Raw genomic sequence first — 25436 nt, 5'->3', positions numbered from 1 at the left:
CCCCTCACATGCATTCCTCATTCGTCTGTTCACAAAAACATCTCCTCGCATGCATTCCACATTCGTTTGTTCATGAACAAATCTCCTCGCATGGTCTCCTTGTTCATCTCGTTCATCATCATGTCATGTCTCATTCATGTACCTGTATCTGCAATCACTCATGACGAGATGACATCAAATCTAGAAATCGCCTAATCTACCATGACAAATTTTCGTTCACTTTTGGATGCAGGTGACTGGGAGAGAGGACAAGGCTTTGAAGCTACGCACGACGGATTTCAAGCCGGGTTGTGGGCTCTGGGTGCTACCAGTGAAAATTGTGCAGAGGTCATTGGGAGACTGAGATGGACAATCTAGATGAGCAGTGATTGTCCGTGGGATTTGGCTCAACTAAAGGGCAGATCTGCGCAATTTTTTTAGGGAGGAAATGCAGGAAGTAGAGGGGGATTGGCAGCCAAAACTGTGTAACTTCTCCAGGAAGCTAGCACCCAATTGCAAGAGTGCTGCTCACAAAAACTGCATAATTTTTCTAGGGAGATGGCAGCGAGAGTGCTACTAGAAAAATTTGCACAACGCTGGGAGGTTGTTCTGCTAGACATCCTTGTGCATTTTCTGAGTTGAGTGAGATGTTGGGCAGCTTGGGAATTGCTCATGAAAATGCGCAGTTTTCTGGGCAAGCAGTAGGCCAGCTGACTGGGTGACTGGCCGGAAAAATTACGCAATTTTTTGAGGGAGACAGTGATGGACACAAGGCATTTGTCCGGCATGTCTGCACAGTTTCTTCAGTCAGCAGAGTAGGCATGCTTTGTAGCTTTTACACAATTTTTTGGGGGAGTGAGTCACGGAGTCACTACCCGGTCAACCTCTCTAGTTGACCAGCTAGAGGGTCGGTTGATCTGCTTGCGAGTAGCGTAGATTGAAATGGCTTGCTCGGAAACTTCTGCATTGTTCTGGGTGACAGTCAGTTGAGTCGATTCCAGGGTTGTGCAATGTAGATTTCCTGGGAGGTAGCCTCAAGTTCTTCTCAATTCTAGGCAACAGTAAATAATCACTTAGAGCTGAAACTGGGCAATGCAGCTCAACGGATATTTGGTTGTTAGAGGATGGTCTGGTCGACAAAGATTCAACAAAATGACTAAGTGTGTGAACGAGTGACTCCATATATGCATGACCTCAGGAACACACACTCAAAATGACTTGACGATAAGACACCTCGAACCAACAAGAAAACATACACTCAATGTGACTGACCGATGGTGTGTGTGACAAGGGCGACACTTGTGATAGATCGTTGAATGACCGCGACGACGCTTGAGTGACAATGCATACAACTTAGTGTGTGAGTGCAACGAATGTTTACATAGTGGACATGACTTGTATACATGAATCCGGACCTTGTGCATGGCCAGAACATGACTACAAGCATGACGTTGTGACCAACATGAAAAAAGATGTTCGTTGAACGGTCAAGTGAGGAGGGTGAAACGACTCAACACAAGATCACGACATGAGCTCGAGTTCTTGTAAACATCAAGGTAAAACCCAAGGAAGGCTCAAAAATTTCGATGCAGGACAAAATTTTGTAGGGTGTTGTAGCCACTACGATAAAAGGATAATTTAATTCTGACTCTTGTAGGTCAGCGCTCATAAAATAGATAGGCTGCTCATTTCCTTCAGTATCATTTTGAATCAATACGGCTGCAATATATGATTCCAAAAATGGTATAAAGTAGGAATATTTGCCATAGTCTGGATTGAATAATGTGAGTGTGTGAGAAATATCCTACTTATTTGAGCGAAAGCGTCCTTTTCCTATTTTTGCCATTTATATTTTGTATCTTTCTTAATCATCTCTTATATAGGCTTAACTATCTGAGCATAATTAGAGATGAATTTTCTCAGGCAATTGATCTTTCCTAAGAAAGACTACATAGCATTCTTATTCATTAGGAACGAGATTTATGTAATGGATATGACCCTCTCGGCATCAATTTTGATTTTGATTTTTGCAATCATGTGCCGTAAGAGGGTCCCTTCTAACACACCAAAGACACTTTTGCTTGGGATTGAGAGAAATCCCATATTTGCGACACCTCTCATATTTTTTTTTCGGATGACGTACATTATCTAATATTCTCTTGGAAAACATAGTAACATCATCTAAATAAACAACTACACTCTGACCAATAAGGCCTCAAAAAGCGATGTCCATCACTCTTTCAAATGTTCCCCATTTGGTCTTGAAGGTAGTTTTAAATTGATTTGGTTCCACTACTAGCACTTGATTGTAACCAGAGAAACCATCTAGTAGCAAGAACATCTTAGACCCAGATATTGTCTGGAAGATATGTTCCATGGATGGCACTAGGTAATTATATTTATTAGATGCGCAGTTAAAATTGAGGTAATATACACATAACCTTATTTTACCAAACTTATTTTTGGTTGAGGTCAAATTAGAAACCCAAATGGAGTGCCTGACTTTAAAAATGATCAGGGCATCTAGTAGCTTTCTCAATTCCTTTTGTATGAGAGGTTCGAGCATTGGATGGACTTTCCTTAGTTTTTGTTGGAACAGTTTTACCCCTTCCTTTATGGGAATTACGTGCTGGATAATACAAGTGTCATATGTCTTTAAATTGTCGTATTTCCATGCAAACATATCTTGGTACTATTTGAATAAGAAGATAAACATCCATCATTATTATGGCGAACATCATGTACCAAGGTTCACATACTTCATATCTTCTTGAGTTCCTATATTGACTTGTTTAGATGATACCTTTGAACACTGAGTCTTTGTATTGATCGGTCCTCTAAATCAGCTCTACAAGTCATATAACTTCCCTAGGGACACCAAATCTTTAGGGATAGTGTTTCCTTTCATTGCATTAGATGCCTCCTAAAAAGCCTTTTTGTGTTCATCCTATTTTATGGCAACATCCTTGAATATGTCTACATTAGCCATAAAATGCAGTATATGTTGGTCATCATTGAAAACATGAAAATTAGTGATGTTGTCAAGCACAAATGGTTTATATATAATTTCAATAGAAAAACCATTTCCCAATGGTAACATTCTAGAACCTGCATTTTCTAATGCATCTGCTACGACATTTCTAAGCCTCAAAACAGAAATGATATTAAAAGCTTTAAAATAATTAATTAAACGTCATACCTCTTACTGGTAGTTTTTAAGATTTGGTGAAACATAGTGGATAATATCTCATACCTGATGAGTGACCACCTCTGAGTCAGCAATTAACATGACAATATCTACCTTCATATTGACGGATTTCTTCAAACCAAGTACATGTTTCATATTTTCCAATGTTATTTGTACACTCAAACTCCAAATGGAATGAAAGGATATGCTTCTTATTACATGGGTCTATAAGTACACAACCAACTCCAAATCCATCCTACATATTTAAACCATCGAAATATAAATTCCAAATATTTTTAGCACCTAAGATGCTTCCTATACTATTATTACTATTACTATGTACATCTATATTAAAATATTCATTTGCATCAACTGGAGAACAAGGAATGAGCTCTAGCTATGTATCTGGTGGGACGGGTGATGGTTGCACTTGGTAACACCTGCGGTCAGTTTCAAGGAAAAATATTCTAAAGATTAGGTCAGCAAAGGAAATAGGCTCATTCTGGACCTTAAGTGGTGTCACAAAGTGTTTCATATATGGCTCACTTTCCACTCGAATCTAGTTATTCCTGCCCTTATACAGAAGCCATAAATGTGACCAATCTGTAGCAAAATAGCCTTGCAATTTTCTAGAACAATATATGCTCAGGAGTACACCATAGGCTTCAGGTATTTCCATAATTACAATATTTAAACATTGGTGAACTCTTTGAACAGATGATAATTGAATAGGAACATTCTTAATTTCACCAATAGCTTGGACAAGAGACCTGTCCAATTGAATGATTTGTGAATCAATGTTGTCCCATATAGCATTTATTTTCTTGGCAAAAAATAATGGCATTACATTCACAGATGAACCAAAATAGACTAAAAAATTATGGACATTATAATTAAAAATTTCAAACGTTAACAAAATTGGAGGGCAAAGAGTGTTATATTATAATGTTACAACATTAACTACATATTCAAGGGAACCAAAACACTTACCAAACACCTTATGATAGGTAGAAGATTTGTCACCTTACAAAGGTTGTGAAAAGGCTTGGACTAGTAGTTCACGTTGGCATGTTATCTTCTCGAGCTCAAAGATGGAAATATTGACTCGAGATCTCTTCAAATATTCAACTATTTTGTGCTCAATTATCTCACCTTTAGCAAGCAATGCTAAAGTGTCTAGAGGAGTAGCTCTGTTTGACACTTCCAAAGAGATGGACTTACTTTTGTTGCTGGAGGAAGTGTTCTTAGAAGTATTTTTGTTTCCAGATTTACTCTGTGTATTCTAAGAAAGGTTGACTGATGGTGAGATCCTTCTTGAAACATTTTCCTTCAATTTTTGTCTCGTCAGATCCTATTCACAAATGGGTCCTTTTCTCCTCAAACTATATTGACCATTTTTCTTTTGATGAGGGGATTCACTTTGTGGTGGTGATTCAGCACATTTCTTGTTAGCATTAAGACTATAATCAAAAGTTTCACTACATGTCCAATTCCAGTACTTTCTTTCGCTATTGTAGGTTCTTTTGTTTCTTCTGTTTGTTCTGACTTCTCATCTACTAGTAAGGAATCCAGAATGTGTGTGGCCAAGTGTTCATGTTGTGGTTCCACCCTGGGCATGTCTTTTCTGAATGATATTCGTGATGGAAACAAAAATAGTTTTCCATACCCATACTTTATATATTCAACACAAAATTTTAACTCTACGCAGACTTGGAGGGCTCATTATTGTTGTTAGTGTTATTATTCCTTTGGAACGAGAAATACTTAGGAGGCTTTCTACTAGTAGAAGTCTCGCTTGACCTTCTCTTTCATTGTAAAACTTCATTGGTAAGTTATTTTACTGTCCTAGTTAAGCTTTCAATTTCTGATGAGTCATTTTATTTACCCTTAATTGAATAATACTAAGACGACTTCCTACTAGTTTCCTTCGAGTCTTTTGATTCATCATCATCAGTAATAACTCCAATAGCAAGAAATTCTTTCTCTATGATGATTTCTTTTGCAAAGTATATTGCCAATGTTTCCTTTGTAGTATTTTAATGAATGAGGAAATTTTAGTGGGCAGGGAAGCTCTATAATAATCAATAGTAATTGAATCATGTGGTTGCATTCCTAAGGGAAAATTGTTCAAGATGAAACTGAACTTTTGATTAAAATCTTTCAATTTCTCATTTCCCCCCATTTTACTATTTTTGATCTCTTTCAGTAACATGGAGGGAGTCTTTTCGTCAACAAATTTCTCCAAAAACATTTTTTTAAACTCCCTCCAACTATGGACTGAATTGACAAGTAGACTATGGTACCATGCTATTGCTCCACTTTCTAATGTGACAGGAAAAATCCTGCAAGCAACATAATCGTACCTTACGTCCAACATCTGTAGATGCATGTAGAAATCGTCAATGTGATCTTCTACCTTTGCCTTCTTATCTGGATCAAACTTTGATAATAACTTTTATGGGTATTTGGGAATCATGTATATTATCCAGAAGAGCGAGAGGCCCTTGGGCCATCCAATCCAGGTCCTAGTCGGTCATGTCTTCATATCTAGGTTCCTCCCCCTTTTCATAGTTTGAGTATCCTCCTCCTTGACTGTCTAAATCGTCACTAAACTCAAAAACTCAGTAAAAAGGAACAATGTGTTCCTCGTACCCTTCGTTAATAGGTGGAAGTGGATGTTGTTGCATTGTGTCTTTAGAGGATTCCTCTAACTCTTCAAGAGTTGCAAAAATAAAATATTCCATAGCCATAACTAATACACCAGTACATGTTATTTATTTCTTCTTTTGATGATGCGGGAGATTGTGAGAAATAGGGATTAAACCTATAGCTCTTACAAACCAACGAGTTATAGGTCGAAGTGCCTAGTGTTGTTCATAGGTAACTTCATATGACAACTCTAGACTAGCCTGAGAATACCCTCCTACTTCGGGAATAGGAATTGGAATGGTGCTCAAAATTTTTCTACCTTGTCTAGAAGATGAATGGTTAGGATGTGCAAAGTTATTAGCCATAAAAAATTGGCTTCCTTCCTTCTAGCACTAGAATGTTGAGGGTGTTGGATACTACCAACATACAGGGGATCTCCCCGCTATGAGGTCCCAATTGGACTTCACACCATTTGGTATAGAAGTCCCATCCAGAATATGGCTGAATGTCGTTTACTTAAAGATATGCCTTGGATATAGTTGTTAGTATGAGAGAGAAGCACACATGTTCTTTTGAATGAGAAAGTGAGTGTGCCTTGTGACTTTTCGATTGCAAATGTATCAAGGTTCTTTCACTGTGGAGGGGGGAAACGTGAGTATCTAAGATAGAATTAATAGTATTGCCCTAGTGGGGACACACACAAATTAGAAAGGTTCGTTTAACATCAAGTGAAATAGTTCACATAGATGTGATGATATTTATAAATATTACAACACATTTCCAATAATTAAGCACCGAAGTCACTAAAATAGTTCAATTAATCCAGTACATATGAAAGAAAACATGAATAATAAACATTCAAAGAGTAGTCTTAGAAACATCCACACTCCATGCGTGAAAATTTGTTGGCCTGAAAGGCTTCAATATTAAGCAAAAATTCCAAGATACATAAATATAATGAACATCACTAGCTCCAATAGTGGAGCATTAGAGCCACTACTTTCTCCCCAAAAGTATTAACTTTGTCTCTCTAATGCCTTGTGGGAGAAGCCAAGGTTAAAAGTACTTTACATGAGTAGTGAGGATCCTTTATAACTTGAGGCATGACCTTTCACATCCCCATGACTGTTAACTTTCCAAATCCTAATGACCTTTAGACTTCTACAACCTTTGGTCCGACTTCCAAATGACTTTTGGAATTACATATGACTCTTGATATTACATGTCTTATTGACTTCCATGACTATTTTGTCCATACATAACTCTTGGACTTCCACATCATATGTTGAAGACATGACATGTCACTATCCTTGATGATTGGGACTAATAGTGACTGATGACATGGACTTTCTTCTGTGGTGACATGGCTACCACTCATGTCTTCGTTATTTATGCAGGTTCTGATCATTGATTTCTTCACCCTCCAATGAGTCTTCATGGTGCTTTGATCATCAATATTTCAATGTGTGCTTTGTTCTTCATTGTTTCCTTTGTTTTCCTTCTTTACCCGATCTTCCCCATGCATGTTTTCCATGTTGTTCCTAGAATACTTATCTACAACCACTCATGAAAAGCAACCATCAACCTAAAAAATATCCTATTCTAACATGTTTCATGCAAATTTTTTGTTCATGCTATATCAGTTCACCTAAAAGGAACAAGGAAAGATTCTGGGGGAAAGGGCACACTTTGAAAGGCTAAAGCGCTGAAATATAGAGGCTTCAGGGCTTCGACGTGTGTTCATCTTCTCAAGAGAAAGAGACGGTTAAGGCAAGGCGCATGGCGTATGGTGCAAGTCCTAGAATTTCCATTTGTTAACCCTAGGATGAAGAAACCTCATAAAAAATGACTGCACCTATTTATTTAGATCTCATTTTTTTTCGTACCACATTTTTAACTGAGAGGTTGAATGCCTGGTGGCATGTGCACATGTAATTTTAGACTATCTTAATAAAAATTTGTGATTTTTTTAGATGAATTATTTTGGGTCTATTATGAAAACATATCTTTGATTATAATTTTTTTTGAGATGAAGTATTTTGTGTCTATGATTAATGAATTAATGAATGAATTTTATATGTTAATAAATAATTTCTATATCTTTCCTTATGTACATGACCTTGTTTCATATTATGTAAACATATTTTTATGATAAAATTTATTGAGATGAAATATTTTGTGCATTTACGAATGAATGAATGTTTGCTATTTGTTATTTTATGTATTGTAATGTCTTGCTTTCAACTATTTCCTATATAGTAGTAGATTGGTTACTAGGGAATAGACAGTGATGTGAGGGGGAGGGGGGGGGGAGGGGCCATGAGAGCTTCCACCTTCACGTGGTTTCCTTGTTCGGTAGAGAATAATTTAGGAGTTGGATTATCTTGGAGCAAAACACCCTCCATCAAAAAGAGCAACAACAAAATCAATGTTGACTTCCCTGCTACTTCGTTGAGTGGAGGGAGGTTTGCTCCAAGATTAAACTACTCCAACAATATATTGTTGAAACCAAGAGGATCTCATTCAGGTATTCATGCACACAAGTCCTTTTAATTGTTATGTATTCATGCAATTAAAATTAATAATTGGTCAAATTTAATCTCAGTTGGCCACATTGGTCTCATGAATATGTGTAGGACAACTAGTATCAACTCAGATCTTGAAGTGGAACAACTATCTAAAGAAAATAGCTTAAAATGGTAAGGGTTTAGGTGAGACAAAAAACATTGTTTGATATTTGTATTGTATGTCTTAGCCAAGTGGGAGTTACATAAGAAATAATAAAATTTTCCATGAAAACAATTCATGTATTATTTGTCTTTCTTTGAACATTATGTTCGTATTTGAGTGAAATACCATAAACTGTCAATTTTCTTGCAAGAAAGTAGGAGAAACTCTTACTCTGTTAATTGAGCATAAGGCACTGGTATGATTTTTCTTCTACTTTATTAATTATTTATCTCATCTAACTTCTCCTTCTTCCTTTTCTTTACACATACTTTCAATTGCATATCTGGATTTGAAAGATTAACTAGGGTTGGAGTCGTATACGCGAAAAAAACTCATCAAAGTATTGCAAAAATTTAGCCCATCAAGCGCTTGGCTACCAGGTGCATGATTTAGTTTTGTGTTGCATTTTATTTCAAGCAATCTAGTAATTGATATTCCTAACAAGAATATTTATGATAAAAAACCCTAAACATAAGATAGTAATACAAGGCAAATTTAAAAAAAAAAATTAATGAAAAATTTCTACTACAAATCTTATAGTTTTAGACATACCTGGAGTTTCTCCTTTTATACACATTGTATAGTTTCCTTTATCGATGTGTTCCCTCTGTAAATATTTATGCTTGCAATGCTTATTGACAAGTACAAAATATGTGATACTAAAAGCATGATGTTAATTTTTTCAATCTAGGGTTTCTAAGAAACAATGGAGGATGAAATCCTAGGGTTAACAAATGCCAAATATAGGACTAGGTACTTAATGTCAGATAAAACTTATTATTCTCATCTAATCATACTTGACATATACCCTAGTCAAAAAATCTACACAAAGATTATTGTCTTCTTATGCCACTTACATAGGTCAGCGAATTCTATCTTGATCAATGGTGACTATAGCTTTGAAGATAAGTTGGATGTGCCTTTAAGAGATTCGATCTAAGGTCTCTTTTGCTCAAAATTATAATAGGAGGCTCAACTCCCTTTCAAGATGAATGATTCTTGAATTTATTTCCTTTTGAAGTGTGTTTATACCAAGAACAAGAGGAGATCTAAATGTGTTTCTTTATAAGGATGAAATTACTCCTTCTAGATTTCCAATTGGTTCATCATCCAAGATTGAATTGAGACCAATGAGAGAACTGATATGCACTTACAATATGACAATATAAACAAGAACAGTGCTCAAAATTTTGATGTCTTGATGCACAAGTGTAGGCTATGGTTTTTGTAATTCTTTTAACAAGACTTAAGCTTAAAATGAGGTCATCAATACCATTGATCTTGGATCTCCTTTATGCATAGGTGTATCCTATTTCAATAGTTCTTTTGGATCCCTTTGAAAAGGTGACAATGGAAAACCTTTTAGGGCTTCCAAAAGAGACTCATGCACATGCCTTTCATGTTGAGACTGTGATGACTCAAAACTTGTCAAGAACGAAGGCTTGATAGATGAATTTTGAGGACCTCAGATCTTGTAAAATTACCCCATATCTTTGCTTAATTTGTCAATATACTTGGAATTTCTTGAGCTCATCAAATATCCTTTCGGTTCGTCAAGTCAGAGTCCTTAATCTCTCTCTCTTCTTGAGTAATTCTAAGGTTATGTCACAGAGAAGAGGGCTAATAGAATGAGCCCAAAACTTCTATTTCATATTTGATAGGTTTGGTCTAGGGAAAGAATGTCTTCTAGCTATTTGGTCATCAAGAAAAGTGCTTATATTGTAGAAATTTACAGGGTAAGTTCCTCAGACAGAACACCAAAGGACACCGCTCATAAACAAATCACAGATAAATACACTAGTATTGTTGACGTGGTTAAAACCCTCAAGGAGGGAAACAATCCACGGCCTAAGCCAACACGGCCACTTCAGGCAATTTACTAATAAAATAATGAAAATTTACATAAGCTTATCTCATGAACGGTTACCCTACAAATGACCCTCCATGCTCTTTAAATAGAGATAATGGACAATCGGGTTTTAGGCCATGGATCAAGTGTCGATAATACCGAGGATAGAATGAACAGTTGGATCACTACATATCATGACTATCAGATTGTAAGTTACAAAAGTACATAGTAAAGAAACACACTTTACCTAACTCTACACTAAACCAAGTTATACTTAACTATTTCCTATGTGTCGGAATATCCTAACATCCCCCTGTTGTGAAGGTAAATCCTCTCTGCGGACAGAGACGATCCCTACTAGCCCAGACCGGGTCTAGCAACAATCAACAATGCTATCACGCAAGTTCCTAATTGAAAATACAAAGTAGATGGTGAGAACCTACTTGGATTCCAACGCTAGTGTTCGTAGAAGAGATGTCACCCTCGTTCCTTTGCTTTGGCCGGTCACGATCCCCACGATCTCCGTGATTGGACACCTGCACATGCAAAGAACAACACGAAAACAAGCATAAAATCTAGTAGATGCAATTATATATCAGTCAGAAAAGATATAACTCAACATCAAACATAAGACAATGAGAGTGGAACCATAATGATAGTCATTTATTATTAATAAATAACAAAGAAGAATACAACCATTGTTCTGACGTCAAATCCTCCTTTGGCTGGGTAGTCAGCTACACAAGTCTTGAAAAGCTTGTTGGGATGAGGAACAAGCCTCTCTCTCTTTGGGTACAAATCTTCTTACTTAGATTTGGCCTTATGGGTGCAAAGAAGGCTCTTGCAGCTTCAAACTCTCTATCACTATCCTGCGGCTAGAACTATTGTAACTATGACTATTGTGACTAGCTTGCTCAAGGAATAGAGGCAAGCTTTTATAGATAGAGAAGAAAGAGATAGGATCAACCACATTATTCATGGGATTGGCTTTATCACTTAGAAACTTCCATGAAAGGTGGCAAACCACTTCCCCTTCTATGGAGATTCGAAGCCAAACCATCCTAGCTCAACATAGATTCAGTTGGTGAATGGGTTGAAGAGAACCTTCGGGAGTTTGTTGGTTAAAAAATTTACTCAATTCGGTTGGCGCGAGTGCGACTCTGGGACAGAGCGCCAATGGCACGCCCTTTTTAGAGGATTTCCCTCATTGGCGCGGGCAGTGAACTGTGGACCCGTGCTAATGCAAAAAGAGTTGTTTTCATGGGTATTTTGCAGGAGATGTCTTCAGGGCATGTGAAGCTCATACTTAGAGGAATATGATGCAAGTGATTTCAGGTCATGTCACTTCTCACAGGTCCTGGAATGAGTCCTCCAGTGTACGGGTGAGGGGTAACAGGGACGGTGACAAACGGTGACAAATTGTTGTGTAACAGATGCCCCCTAAAGCATGAGGCCCGAGAGAGAGAGGGGTGAAATGCTTTACAAGAACATGCATGACTGAAAACACGGCCGCCGGAGAACCTGCGTAAAGAAGTACAACTGATATCTCAAGTACATGATGTATGTGGTATGGGCACAGCCATCCATAATAGAGTACATAACAATCTAGATCCAAGGTATGGACGCAGCCATCTAGAGAGGATCGATAAATAGACTTAGGCATGGTCACAGCCATCCAGTGAATGAGTCATGTAATAATCATAATAAGCCACAAATCGCCGCCTCGATCCCAATAGAAAAAATCCAGGGTCTTGCGCTCCATCTCGACCCGAACAGAGTACAAGTTCAAGCATGCGAATACATGAGTTGAAGTCGAACATGCATGAACATCGTCTGATTACCAGTCAATGATGAAAACTGTTAACAGACGGGAGAGGTACCACCAATAATGATAATGGTCCTCAAGGTACTATAGGTACAATCTACGGCATGTGAATCAATGAGCTGGCGTTGAACACCCGTAGAATCATTCGATCGGAGGCCAATGATGAAAACCTCTCGTCGAACACGAAGAACCTGCCATTGAGGCATGTAGGCTCCAAGGCACCGAAGGGAGCCTCTAGATCAGCTTCCTGGATAATGAGCTGAAGTCGACAGGAAGTGACCTTGATCAAAGGTGGGCCATAATGTTTCCCACATCATTGACATGAGACAGAGGAAAGATGTTGTGGTGATTCAAAATTATGTGAGGTATGAGAGGGAGGTTGTAATTCTGCAGAGGTCAACTTCTCTTGAACATATCGGCGGCACGATAGTGGACTTGGCAGTATTTGACATCAAATGAGCAGAGGTCATGGTGACAAGGCAATGAGCAGATGAGAGGTCAAATAGGATAACCCAAACCCACGGAGGCTAATGAAAACAAGATGAGATGTCCCCACCTAGACACGAAAGCAGACAAGTGCCATGTTCAAGAGCGACATACTGCCGACACGACAATAATTATGGGTCCATTTTCCCCACCATTTCTGGCGAGTACCCCAGTTATTTTTAACAAGCTTGACAGGGTTAGCATATGCTTGCGAGGCATCATTCTGACGGGATCCGATGTCATCAGGTTTTAACGAGCCTGACAAAGGAAGAACTCTGCGCCTTTTCATGTTTAGAGAGTTTGAAAGGACAGCAGAAAAGAAAACTCCAGGGGTGTCCTTTTTCATAAAGTTGTGTCTCGCGAGCTCGAAAAATTATAAAACAATGCTCGAAAGAACCGCACGATCATTACGATCGAGGAGTAATTTTCATATGTAGTGACATCGACCTGAAAAAGTAAAAAAGCGATCGATATCACATCATTCCGTAACCATTAACGAGCCTAAAACGACAAAGACCCGACAATCTTTTGTTTTTTACACGGTCGGAAAAGAGTTTAAAGATGACCGCCTCTTATTTACGTTTAACGAGTCAAGAGGAATAACTCGGAAATCTTTTCATATTTAGACGGTCAGAAAGAGCTGAAAGCAGACCTCCATTTTAATTCTCTTTAATGAGTCAAAAAGGGAAAAATACTCGACAATCTTTTCATATTTTACGAGTCAGAAAAGAGCTTAAATGTGACTCGTCCTGGAGGAACGAGTGGTATAAAGGGTAGCAACTGGTTCCGACAATGGTGGAACTGCTCAAAACATGTAATGGTCAAGAGGCTGGCTAACAAAACCACTCATAATTGCGGTCCCTCAGGAAAGGTAAAACAACCAAGTGAAAGCATATGATTGGCCAAAGAGATGGTGGTGATGGAATGAAAACAACCAAGGCTCATCTAGCAGAATTTAGCAGATAAAGACAGCAATCACGAGATGTAAAATGGGTATGGGTTCATTTTTACACAAGCTTGAACCATGGAGAACTCTGCATGGATTCGGTTTCATGTTTACACAAGCTTGAAACGAAAAACTATGCTTGTTATGGGTTCGCATGCGCCCAGCATAATAACGCAAATCGAGGTACATGCCCCCCAAGCGTCATCGCATTCAACAAAGTGGATGGAATGAAGGTTCACTTTCGAGATCTTGGAAAGACTCGACTTGGATTTTACGAGATCTTAATCAAAGACTCGATTTGGAAAAGGAGGAGTTGTTTCATTTTTTAATGAGGTTGACATAGGAAAAGAACTATCCTCATAACCCTTGTTTCATTTTTTAACGAGCTTGACACAAGATCAGGAACTATGCTCCGACCAAGCCTAGTTTCATTTTTTAAGGAGCTTGACATAGGAAAGGAACTATGCTCTGACCAAACCTAGTTTCATTTTTTAAGGAGCTTGACACCGGAAAGGAACTATGCTCCACCAGACCTAGTTTCATTTTTTAAGGAGCTTGACATAGGAAAACGAACTATGCTCCGCCAGACCTTCACCATAATGAATAGGAAGTTGAGGCTCCCAAGAGTGCCACTCCTGATGGAAGGGAAACATCTTGGAAGTCAGGGTCCAATGTCCCCAGGACACTATGCACGACGGCAGCATCACTGGATCCAGGCACGAGATAGGTGGCCACGTAGTCGATCTGTGATGGGGTAGATGCAACTGGTGGATGAAAACCAGGAGGGGATGACAACTGCGCAGGAGGCGCCCAGGGACGGACGAACGATAATTGATCTATCGTCACTATTCTTCCATCGTGTGGAAAGCAAACCACTCAAAAAAGTGAAGAGACCAGGGCTCCCATGGCATAAACATAGTCACGACCAAGGAGAAGACTAAAGTCTAAAACACCTTGGGTAACCAAGACGTCTATATAGACAGTTTTGCCTCCCAAAGTAATAGGGAACTTCGGGAGAACTCCTAGAGATGGACAGGCTCCTCCGTCGAAGGCCAACAGATTCTGAGTGACTGGCCCAAGCGGCGGGGAACCTAAAGCTTGCCAAGTAGTGTACGGCATAAGACTGACAGACGCCCCTTCATCCAAAACAGTGCTAGGTACTGCCTTAGCACAGACATGTACTGTGATCTGGAAAGGCATATGGGATGGAAGGCGACCGGTGATCAGGCGATTCCAATCAAAGGAAGCGACCAAACTACTTGGTGCGGGAATCGTATGATTGCCCCCATGTGCTAAAGGAACCGAAGGAGAACCTTCGGGAGCAGCTGGGTTAGGAGAGTCATGTTGGCACTCAAGAGAATCTGAAGAGACGAGAAGAACATGTTCGTGATTCTCTTCCGAAATAGAGTGAGCAAGCGGCGCACTCAAGTCGACACTCTTTCCGACCAATGGTTGGTCTGGAACAGGCTGGGGACAGCCGGGTTCGGGAAGAGGGGCCTGGACAAGAGAAGAATTTGAAGCAATATCTTTGTCAGCAGGGGGATGATCTGCAGCTGCAGAGAGACGTTGATAACCAACGGGAAGTTGGGGTGAAGGAGCTGTAAGACTTTCCAAGACAACGGAGGCTTTATCCATGAGTGGATAAAGGTGAAGGGGATGACTGCCTTCACAAAGTCTACAGGGGATTCGAATCTTCCCTTTTCCCTTACCATTCCCAACTGATAAGGTAGCATCGCCATGAGCTTCAGAGGATGATGAGGGGCGTGCCGGATCGCGAGACCATACTTCTAGTACCCTGGGAATGCCAGGACAATCGCGAAGAAGATGGTCCTCCTTGCATAATCGACAAGGAAACTTGACCTTCCGCGGAGGAGCAGAAGGGGGCCCGACATCGGGTATACTCGAGGGGGTAGCTGCACTTGTAACCTCTCCCTTAGGAGCCTTCTTCTTCTTCATCTTCTTCTTCTTCTTCTTAGCCACCTGGTTACTCGAATCTAGACTTTCACCGGGTGAAGTAGAAGATGAGGACGTAGAAGTGGGCGTAGAAGGGGAGAGATCCACCTTAGAATCAACATCATGTTGTTCAGGTGGAGGGACAGATTGACTAGGCGATGAGACAGCAGGGACCAAAGAGGTTGAGAACAACCAAACCGGCAACCCAACAGTTAACCCTGGGAGGGACAACGTTGCCATATAAAGAGCACCAACATTTCCAAAAGGAGCGAAATGACCAGGGTTCCCGTCAGAGGGGATCCCTGGGTTGGTGAACCCCAGAAAAGTTGCCATCGAGAACAAAAAGAAGCCTACTCAAGCTAACGCAAACAAGATCTAACCAGGTAAATGTGAACGCAACCGAATAAATTTTAAGACAAAGGAACTGAACTTGACCTTTTCATGTTTTAAGAGTCGAGAAAAGGACAAAAGGGTGACTCTAGTCGCCTTCGAATGTTTTGTGAGCCCGAAGTGACAAACTGCTCAAGTGAGCCTTTTCTTTTAAGGAGTCTGAAAAGGATCAAAAGTGACTACTCTGGAGAACTAGGCAAAAGGGTTTACCAAACAAATCTGTAAAACTGCATATACACCTTGGCAGTCATATGAAAACCAAGGACTCCCCGTATGGCAGTCAATCTTCCCGAATGTTGTGTTCGGTGCGTTACGAATTGTAAGGCGGCAGACACGGCTTCCTGTGGATAAAGGATGATAACCTAGTGGGGTCTCCCCTATATACGCGATGGTATGTGGGAGCTCAAGTCCGTGCTAGACCACTATCGAGTCACAAAAGGAGGAATCACCCAACCATAGTGTGAAACAACAGTGACTAGGTTTAACGACGCCAGAGCACGTCTCTAGCCTAGACCTCTAATTAGTGAGCATTATGTTCCAATGCGTTTTTAAGTTCATTCAGTTCATTTTATGGTTGATCTTTAGTTAAGTTTCAATTTCCAGGTCCTACCGTATGTAATCTCTCACAATTCCCTAAATGCAAGCTATATGCCAAAGAATATCATTTCGTTCGATGAATACTAACTATGAGAGAGTTGAGAATTTTTCAAACAAAATGACCACAATCAAGAAGCACTCTAATGCAGCTAATGAAAAATAAACGAAAATTTTCTTTGTTTTAAATCACTTAATCAATGAAAAGCTTCTAATTTCAATTAACTAATGCAACGCAAAAGAGATTATTCATTTTTTTTTTTCAAAGTGCACTAAACAAATTTTGAGAGATAGTAACACCGAGAAAAAGATCAATTTCACTCAATGAGAACACAATCAAATCCCCAAAACACCAAAACAGTCCTTCAAACCAAGAAGAAGAACAAAGACCTCTATGAGCTATGTGATCTAAGCCCAAACGAAGCCAAGCGAAACCCAAGCGAAAAAGAAGAGAATCACTCAAATAACGCAATAAAAAGTTTAAAAATCACTGAAAAAGTGCAAGAGAGTAACCAAAAAGTTGACTGGACCAACAGAAGACCAAAACTCCTAAGGAAGGCTCGATGCACAAAGCCACTAGATGCCCTAGGGCTAAAATGTGAAATCGGTGGAAAATGGCAAACACCCAAAGTATGCAAATGTAATCTATGCACACTTTTCATTCATATCCTGAAAATGAGAATTCTAATTATGCAAGTGTGATCTATGCAAGAGAATTCTCAAACACACGATGATTCTAATGTAATCTAAGAACCAATCAAGTGCAAATCAAGAAAAACAGGTGTGAGTTCCAAAGATCATATACTAAAAACACTCAAAGGCGATTAACACTCATACACAATTTAGCCCCCCACCCGGCGAATGAGGGGGGAATTTTTTTGCAAAAACAAAAGCAAAAAGATGCAAAATTGTGAAAAGACCGAGACAAACCTCCAAGTAATGATCAAAGGAAATCAAATTAATAATTTGCCAAAAAAACTCAAAACCAGTCAAACAAGACTCTGACACACTCAAGTGATTAAAAAAGGTGTAGCTAGACACAAAACCCAAGCTTGGAAGGCTGCAAACAAGCAAACTAGAAAAGTTCACAGGCCTGGCGTGACTGTCAGGCGGAAAACTAGCGCCAATTGAGGATTGGCGCGGGCTGTACACTGGCAAGTGGCGCCAATTGGTGCGACTGTCATGCAAAAAAGAGCGCCAATCAAGTTTGCTAGCTTAAAAATAAAAATAATCAGTCCAAGACTTGGTCGACAGTATCCAGACAGAATAGACAGCAAGAGACAACAGAGCATCCAACCCAGAAAGCTATCTAATCAATCAAAACAAGAGAAACCAAAGAGACAAGACAAACTCCAAGTTGTTTAGTTCGTAAACCAAACCGGAGATTGACTGAAGTGGCGTTGATCTACTTCGCTAATGCAAAGCAATAGCGTTACAAAGGCTATCTGGCCATACTTTAGGCTCTGTCTAAAGTTTACAAATCAAACAACAAGCTAAGCCCCCAACGGAGTCGCCAAATTGTTGTGAAGGTAAATCCTCTCTGCAGACAGAGACGATCCCTACTAGCCCAGACTGGGTCTAGCAACAATCACACAATGCTATCACGCAAGTTCCTAATTGCAAATACAAATTAGATGGTGAGAACCTACTTGGATTCCAATGCTAGTGTTCGTAGAAGAGATGTCACCCTCGTTCCTTTGCTTTGGCCGGTCACGATCCCCACGATCTCCGTGATTGGACACCTGCACATGCAAAGAACAACATGAAAACAAGCATAAAATCTAGTAGATGCAATTATATATCAGTCGGAAAAGATATAACTCAACATCAAACATAAGACAATGAGAGTGGAACCATAATGATAGTCATCTATTATTAATAAATAACAAAGAAGAATAAAACCATTGTTCTGACGTCAAATCCTCCTTTGGCTGGGTAGTCAGCTACACAAGTCTTGCAAAGCTTGTTGGGATGAGGAACAAGCCTCTCTCTCTTTGGGTGACAAGGATCTCCTTACTTAGATTTGGCCTTATGGGTGCAAAGAAGGCTCTTGCAGCTTCAAACTCTCTATCACTATCCTGGGGCTAGAACTATTGTAACTATGACTATTGTGACTAGCTTGCTCAAGGCATAGAGGCAAGCTTTTATAGATAGAGAAGAAAGAGATAGGATCAACCACATTATTCATGGGATTGGCTTTATCACTTAGAAACTTCCATGAAAGGTGGCAAGCCACTTCCCCTTCTATGGAGATTCGAAGCCAAACCATCCTAGCTCAACATAGATTCAGTTGGTGAATGGGTTGAAGAGAACCTTCGGGAGTTTGTTGGTTAAAAACTTTACTCAATTTGGTTGGCGCGAGTGCGACTTTGGGATAGAGTGCCAATGGCGCACCCTTTTTAGAGGATTTCCCTCATTGGCGCGGGCAGTGAACTGTGGACCCGCGCTAATGCAAAAAGAGCTGTTTTCATGGGTATTTTTCAGGAGATGTCTTCAGGGCATGTGAAGCTCATACTTAGAGGAATATGATGCAAGTGATTTCAGGTCATATCACTTCTCACAGGTCCCGGAATGAGTCCTCTAGTGTACAGGTGAGGGGTAACAGGGATGGTGACAAATGGTGACAAATTGTTGTGTAACACCCCCCTTAAGAACAACTTGGGATAGGATTGAAGGATGTATAAATATGACACAATAGGAGAAGGAGGGATACATAACAACCTATCCCCCCTTAGTGACAACTTCCTGAACTCCAACCATAAATCAAAGTTTACTAAACTTCGCCTCTATGAGAGCCTTTGTAAAGATGTTTGCAACTTGATCATCTATTGAACAATATTGCACTTCAAGAACATGGTCATGAATGAGCTTTCAGATGAAGTGCATGTGCAGTTCAATGTGTTTGCTACGCTGATGTTAGACCGGATCTTTGCATAGTTGAATGGCACTTTGATTATCACACCAAAGTGTACTCAGATGTTGCTGCTGAAAGCCAAACTCTGACAGAATCTGACAAAGCCACAGGGCTTCCTTACTAGCTTCTACGGCACCATGATACTTCGCTTCTGCTGAAGAAAGAGAAATGGCACTTTGTTTCTTGCAAGCTCATGTAATAGGTCCTGAACCAAGAGTGAACACATAACCTGCAGTAGACTTCCGATCATCAAGGTCACCAGCCTAATCAGAATCATTGAAACCAACCAATAGAGGAGATGCTTCTACACTGTAATGAATCCCAAACTGAACTGTACCTCGAACATAATGGAGTATACTTTTAGCTACTTTCTAATGACTTTCATGTGGGTTTTTCATAAACCGAGCAATAACGCCAACAGTAAAGGAAAGGTCAGGATGAGTATGGGTCAGAAACAAAATTTTTCCTACAAGTTGACGGTATAAGGTAGCATCAACTTTAGGGGAAGTACAAGTGACTGAAAGTTTGGCTCCAGACTGAAAGGGAGAAGGCTTGGCTTACAGTCTTCCATGTGAAAATGGCATAGAATATCACATGCATACTTGGACTGGGAAAGGTAAATACCTTCCTTGGATTACAAGACTTAAAGACCAAGAAAATAATGCAAGTGTCCTAAATCTATCATTTCAAACTTCTTTTTAAGGATGGACTTCACATGGTTTATAAGGTTGGGATCACTACCAGTAAGGATAAGATCATCAACATAAAGAACAAGAATGATAAGAGACTTGCCCACTTTCTTGGTGTAGACAGTATTGTCAGAATGACACCTAGGAAATCCATTTTCTAAAAGAAAGATATCCATTTTGGCATACGAAGCCCGAGGGGCTTGCTTGAGACCATAAAGGGATTTCTTAAGCCAACATACAATGCTAGAGTCTGTTTGTATAAAGCTAGTAGGTTGTTCCATATATATTTCTTCATGCAAGTCCCCATGCAAGAAGGCAGATTTAACATCCATCTTATCGACTTCCCATTTGAAACAGACAGCAAGGGAAAGAACAAGGTAGATAGAGTTCATTTTGGCAACAAGGGAGAAGGTTTTATTATAATCAATGCCCTCAAATTGTGAAAAACTATTAGCAACAAGACGAGCTTTATGTTTATCAACTTTTCCATCTGGTCCATATTTGGTTCTGTAAACCCATTTGCATCTAACAAGTTTTCATCCCTTTGGAAGGGGAACAAGATCCCATGTATCATTTGCCAATAATGAGTGATATTCTTCATTCATAGATGCATCCCAATCTAGATGGCCTAAAGCTTCTGCAAAGGTGTCAAGATCATAATTAGCTTAAGCTTGAGCCAATAAAGAAGAGACTCTATCGAATTGAGAACGTGTATGTCGTTGATATGTAGGATCATCAGCAAGAACACCTGTTGCATCACGAGTAGCACCGACCCATTTTGGAAGCTGAGGAGGTGAAGGAGGATCCTGAGAAGGTGGGGTAGGATCGTCATCCTCGCTATCATCATCGAAAGAAGAAATATTTTCAAAAGTAGAAGGGATAGAGAGAGGTGGCACATCCGCCAAACTAAGCTCGTAGGCCGATATATTTTCAGAAAACTTTACATCTCTTCTAATGATAATATTTTTTGACTTAAGTGGAATAAGTCTATATCCTTTGACATCTTCAGCATATCCAGTAAAAATACATTTTTCACTCTTAGGTTCTAAAGCTTTATGTTTCTCATCTAGAATATGGACCCATGCTTCACTTCCAAAAACATGAAAGTGACTTACATCTAGTTTAATTGAGCTACATGCTTCTTCTAGAGTGATATTCTTTAAAAGCTTAGTAGGAGTGTGTTTTACTATGTAATTTGCACAGTTAATTGCTTCTGCCCAAAAATTAAGACTAAGTCCTTTAGATTGAAGCATACAATTAGCCATTTCCTTTAAGGTGCCATTCTTCCTTTCAGCTACACCATTTTGTTGTGGAGTATATGGAACAATATGTTGCATTTCAATTCCATTCTCAGTGCAAAATTTGATGAATTTGTTGTTAACATATTCTCCGACATTATCAGATCTTAGCTTAAGAATTTGATATCCAGATTGTTTTTCAACAAAGGCCTTAAAGGCCAAGAACATGTTAAATACTTCACTCTTGAGTTTTAAGAAGTATACCCAAGTGCATCTGGATAATTCATCAATGGAAGTTAAGAAATACTTGTAGCCAGAGAATGAAACAACTGGAAGTGGACCACATAAATCACTATGCACAAGCTATAAAGGGGCTGAGGCGTGCCAAGAGGCACGTTTTTCAAACCTATCCCGATGATGTTTTCCTAGTACACATCCGGAACAAACATCATCTCTGCAAGATACCATTGGAAGAACTGTCACCATATTTCTTTACATAGATTCTGAAGGGAGTGATAGTTTAAGTGACCAAATCGCTCATTCCAAAGTTTGCTCACTTCATCATTATGAGCAACAAATAACAAGGGAAGATTTGATGACCCAAAGTTGTTAAACTTATACAACCTTTTAGAATCATGAGCAATGCCAGTAGCTAAAATCTATCTAGGATCTATTAGATACTTAATTACAACATCGTGAGGTGAAAATTCAATGATTTTACCTTCACCTGAATGAGTTATCTGATATACAGATAGAAGGTTGCAGGATAAGGTTGGAACACATAATACATCATTAAATCGACCATTGCCTATATGAATAGTTCCAATCCCTACAACACTAAGAGATCTATCATCACCAACATATATATGTTTGGTGTTACAATCATTTAAAGAAGAAAACATGGCTTTTTTTTTGGCCATGTGATAAGAAGCTCCAGAATCAATGAGCCACTCATAAGAATTAGAAGAAGAAGATACATTTAGTGCATATCCAAACCGAGATGTTTGACAACCACATGCAGAAAGTGTTATTCCTGAAGATGAAGTTGAAGTTGAAGAGTGCTCCAAATGGATGTTATGCTTCTTCATTGTTGCTTCCAAGGCTTCCATTTCTTAAAGCATTTGGATTCTAAGTGGCCATCTTGATTACAAAAGTGGAAATGTCTATTAGTCTTCTTCCCTTTGTTTTTATTTGCCTTATCATTTTGTTGAAATGATTTTTCATTTTGAGACTAAAATTGTTTATGACCCTTGTTTGGTTTAGGACTATTCTTTTTAGGATACGGCTTCTTAGGATTCTCTGAATTTGGTTGCTGCTGGGTGACTAAGGATTTCTTAGAAGAGTTTCCAATATTAAGAAGACCAAGTTGTAAGATTTTTTCTTGTTCTCTTATTAAAGAATCACAAAAGGCATCAAAGGAAGGGGACTTGTAGTCTTGTCCTTGAGAAATGAAGGCTTCTCTTGTAGAATTGAAGGTGGAAACAAATAAAGAGTAGGCTGGTCCCAACCGAGTAAGAATGGAATATATAAGGTTACCATCTCCTTTCTTAACCTTAACACCTTCCAAGAGAAGTCTAAGGGTCTTGAACTTGGACAAAAAATCTTCAATGGAAGAAAAATTATTGGGGTCCAATGTAAACAACTCATTTTCGAGTTGATGGACTCTAAGTTCATTTTTAATTCCAAAAACTTTAGCGATCTGTTTCATTGCTTCATTAGGAGTATCAAGTTCTACAATATGGAATCTAAGGTTTTGAGAAATAGACATCCCTATCAACCCACGTGCTTGATCTTGCCTATTTTCCCATTTGGTTGTCTTATCTTCATCTTACGGTTTGGTTTCTTGGCATGAGGCTATTATGTAAATACCTTTACTTCTAAGTAAATCCACAATGTAGGACCACCATTGGAAATAGTTGGTGCTATCAAGAATAACTTGGAATGCAATTTCCATTTTAATAGAAACTGAAGCTATAGATGCTAAAACTAGGTGTTCCAATGGAAAGATCTCGAAAAATTAGGCTGATTCAAAAAAAACGGCTTTAAAAAAAGCTTCCAGATGAAGAAGTTATGGCTTTTTGAAAAAAAGTTGTTGAAGATGTCGAAAAAGTGCGGGAATGTGCATAAATGAATGATAATGTTATATTTAAAAAAAAATCCACCCCCTTTCCAAAATTAATCTAATTAGCTCACTTTTTAAAAAAAAATTATATGGCTCATTTTTATAAATAAGTGAAAGTCATTTTTATAATGGTACTTTATGAGCTACGCACTAAATTGTAACTTAAATAAAAGATAAAGAGACTTTAGAATTGTAAGTGACTCACTTTTTATAATGGGTGAGAACACTTTTACATAAAGTAACTTTAAAACATGAGTTACATGTGCTTTTTGAAAAAGTAACTCAACAAAAAGAAAGACTTGAACTCAAGACCTCTATTCTCATAAAGTAACTTTGCACCAAGTGAGTTAGTTTAAAAGGTTAATAATTTTTGTAAAAGAGAAGGTGGTTTTTTTTCTTTTTTCTTTTTAGTCACCGAAGTTTTGGGGTGCGTTCTTACTTGAGTAATCTCTTTTTTTGCCTACAAAACCCAAAACGGACATACAAAAAAAAAAAAAAAAAAAACCTTATGGTTTTAAGTTAGCTTTACCCCAAAACTAACAATTTTCCTCAATGTTTCTGATTTTCCAATATCACACTAAGGCGTGGCGAAAAAGAGCATACGCATGAGAAAAAAAAATTATTTTTTGTTTGTGATTTTCCCAGATCGCACAGATTTGCGGGGAAAAGAGCATGTGCATAAATGAAAGGTATAGATCCGATAATAAAAAACAAAGAGATAAATAAACTGAAATAAACAGAGAGAAAATAACTAGAAACTGCAAATAAAGACTGTATACCTCCAGGTTTTAAAAATGACGTAGCTAGGGCTACCGGAAACCTTTTCACATGAAACAAAAGGGGTTCTTCACTAGAACAGATGCTCCTAACACAATAGAGTAGTCCTTTTGGCCCGAAAGTAGTCAATAGATATACGAAACAGCAGGCGGATGCAATTCTACCGGCTTCAGGTTTGGATCACCAATGGATGCGGCCCTCAACTTCGCTCTGATACCATGTAGAAATTTACAGGGTAAGTTCCTCAGATAGAACACCAAAAGACACCGCTCACAAACAGATCACATATCAATACACCAGTATTGTTGACGTGGTTAAAACCCTTAAGGAGGGAAATAGTCCACAGCCTGAGCCAACGTGGCCACTTCCGGAAATTTATTAATAAAAAAATAAAAATTTACATAAGCTTCTCTCATGAACAGTTACCCTACAAATGACCCTCCATGCTCTTTAAATAGAGATCATGGACCAGTCGGGTGTTAAGCCACAGATCAAGTGTCGGTAATACTGAGGAGAGAATGAATCGTCGTATTGTAAGTTACAAAAGTACATAGTAAAGAAACACACTTTACCTAACTCTATGCTAGACCAAGTTATACTTAACTATTTCCTATGTGTCAGAATATCCTAACATATATCCCTCAAAAACCCCTTGCTCCTTTCTTTGTATATTATCAACCTTATAATTGCAATTAGGGCTAGTAATTATTCCCATATTTTTGTTCTTCTTGCCTTCACAAATTCAAACTAGGGAATTCACTCTTCTTGAGATAAGATGGTGCCAAGTTGATCTTGTTTTCTTCCCTCACTTCAAAACCTAGCTCTACTACCATGTTGAGAAATCTAGGCCAAAGAGTTAGTTTAAATATTAACTTTATTTCTCTTTAATATTTTACACTTTCTTGAGATTTATATCCTTCCATGGCTTTGGTTACAAATCAATGTGATGGGTCATTCATATATTTATAACCCAATACAATCATCACAAATATATAGTTGATCCATCTTGGCTAGCACAGATAGGCGGGTAGATCATCACTTTGGCCCATAAAGATAGAGAGATAGGTAGGGTTAGGCTATACACTAGGGACATGATATCCCATATGGG

This window comes from Pinus tabuliformis, chromosome J, assembly GCF_031772625.1.
Source record: "Pinus tabuliformis cultivar Carrire ecotype Pingquan chromosome J, CPIR1, whole genome shotgun sequence".
Taxonomy (NCBI): Eukaryota; Viridiplantae; Streptophyta; class Pinopsida; order Pinales; family Pinaceae; genus Pinus; species Pinus tabuliformis.
This window is presented reverse-complemented; position numbering follows the sequence as displayed.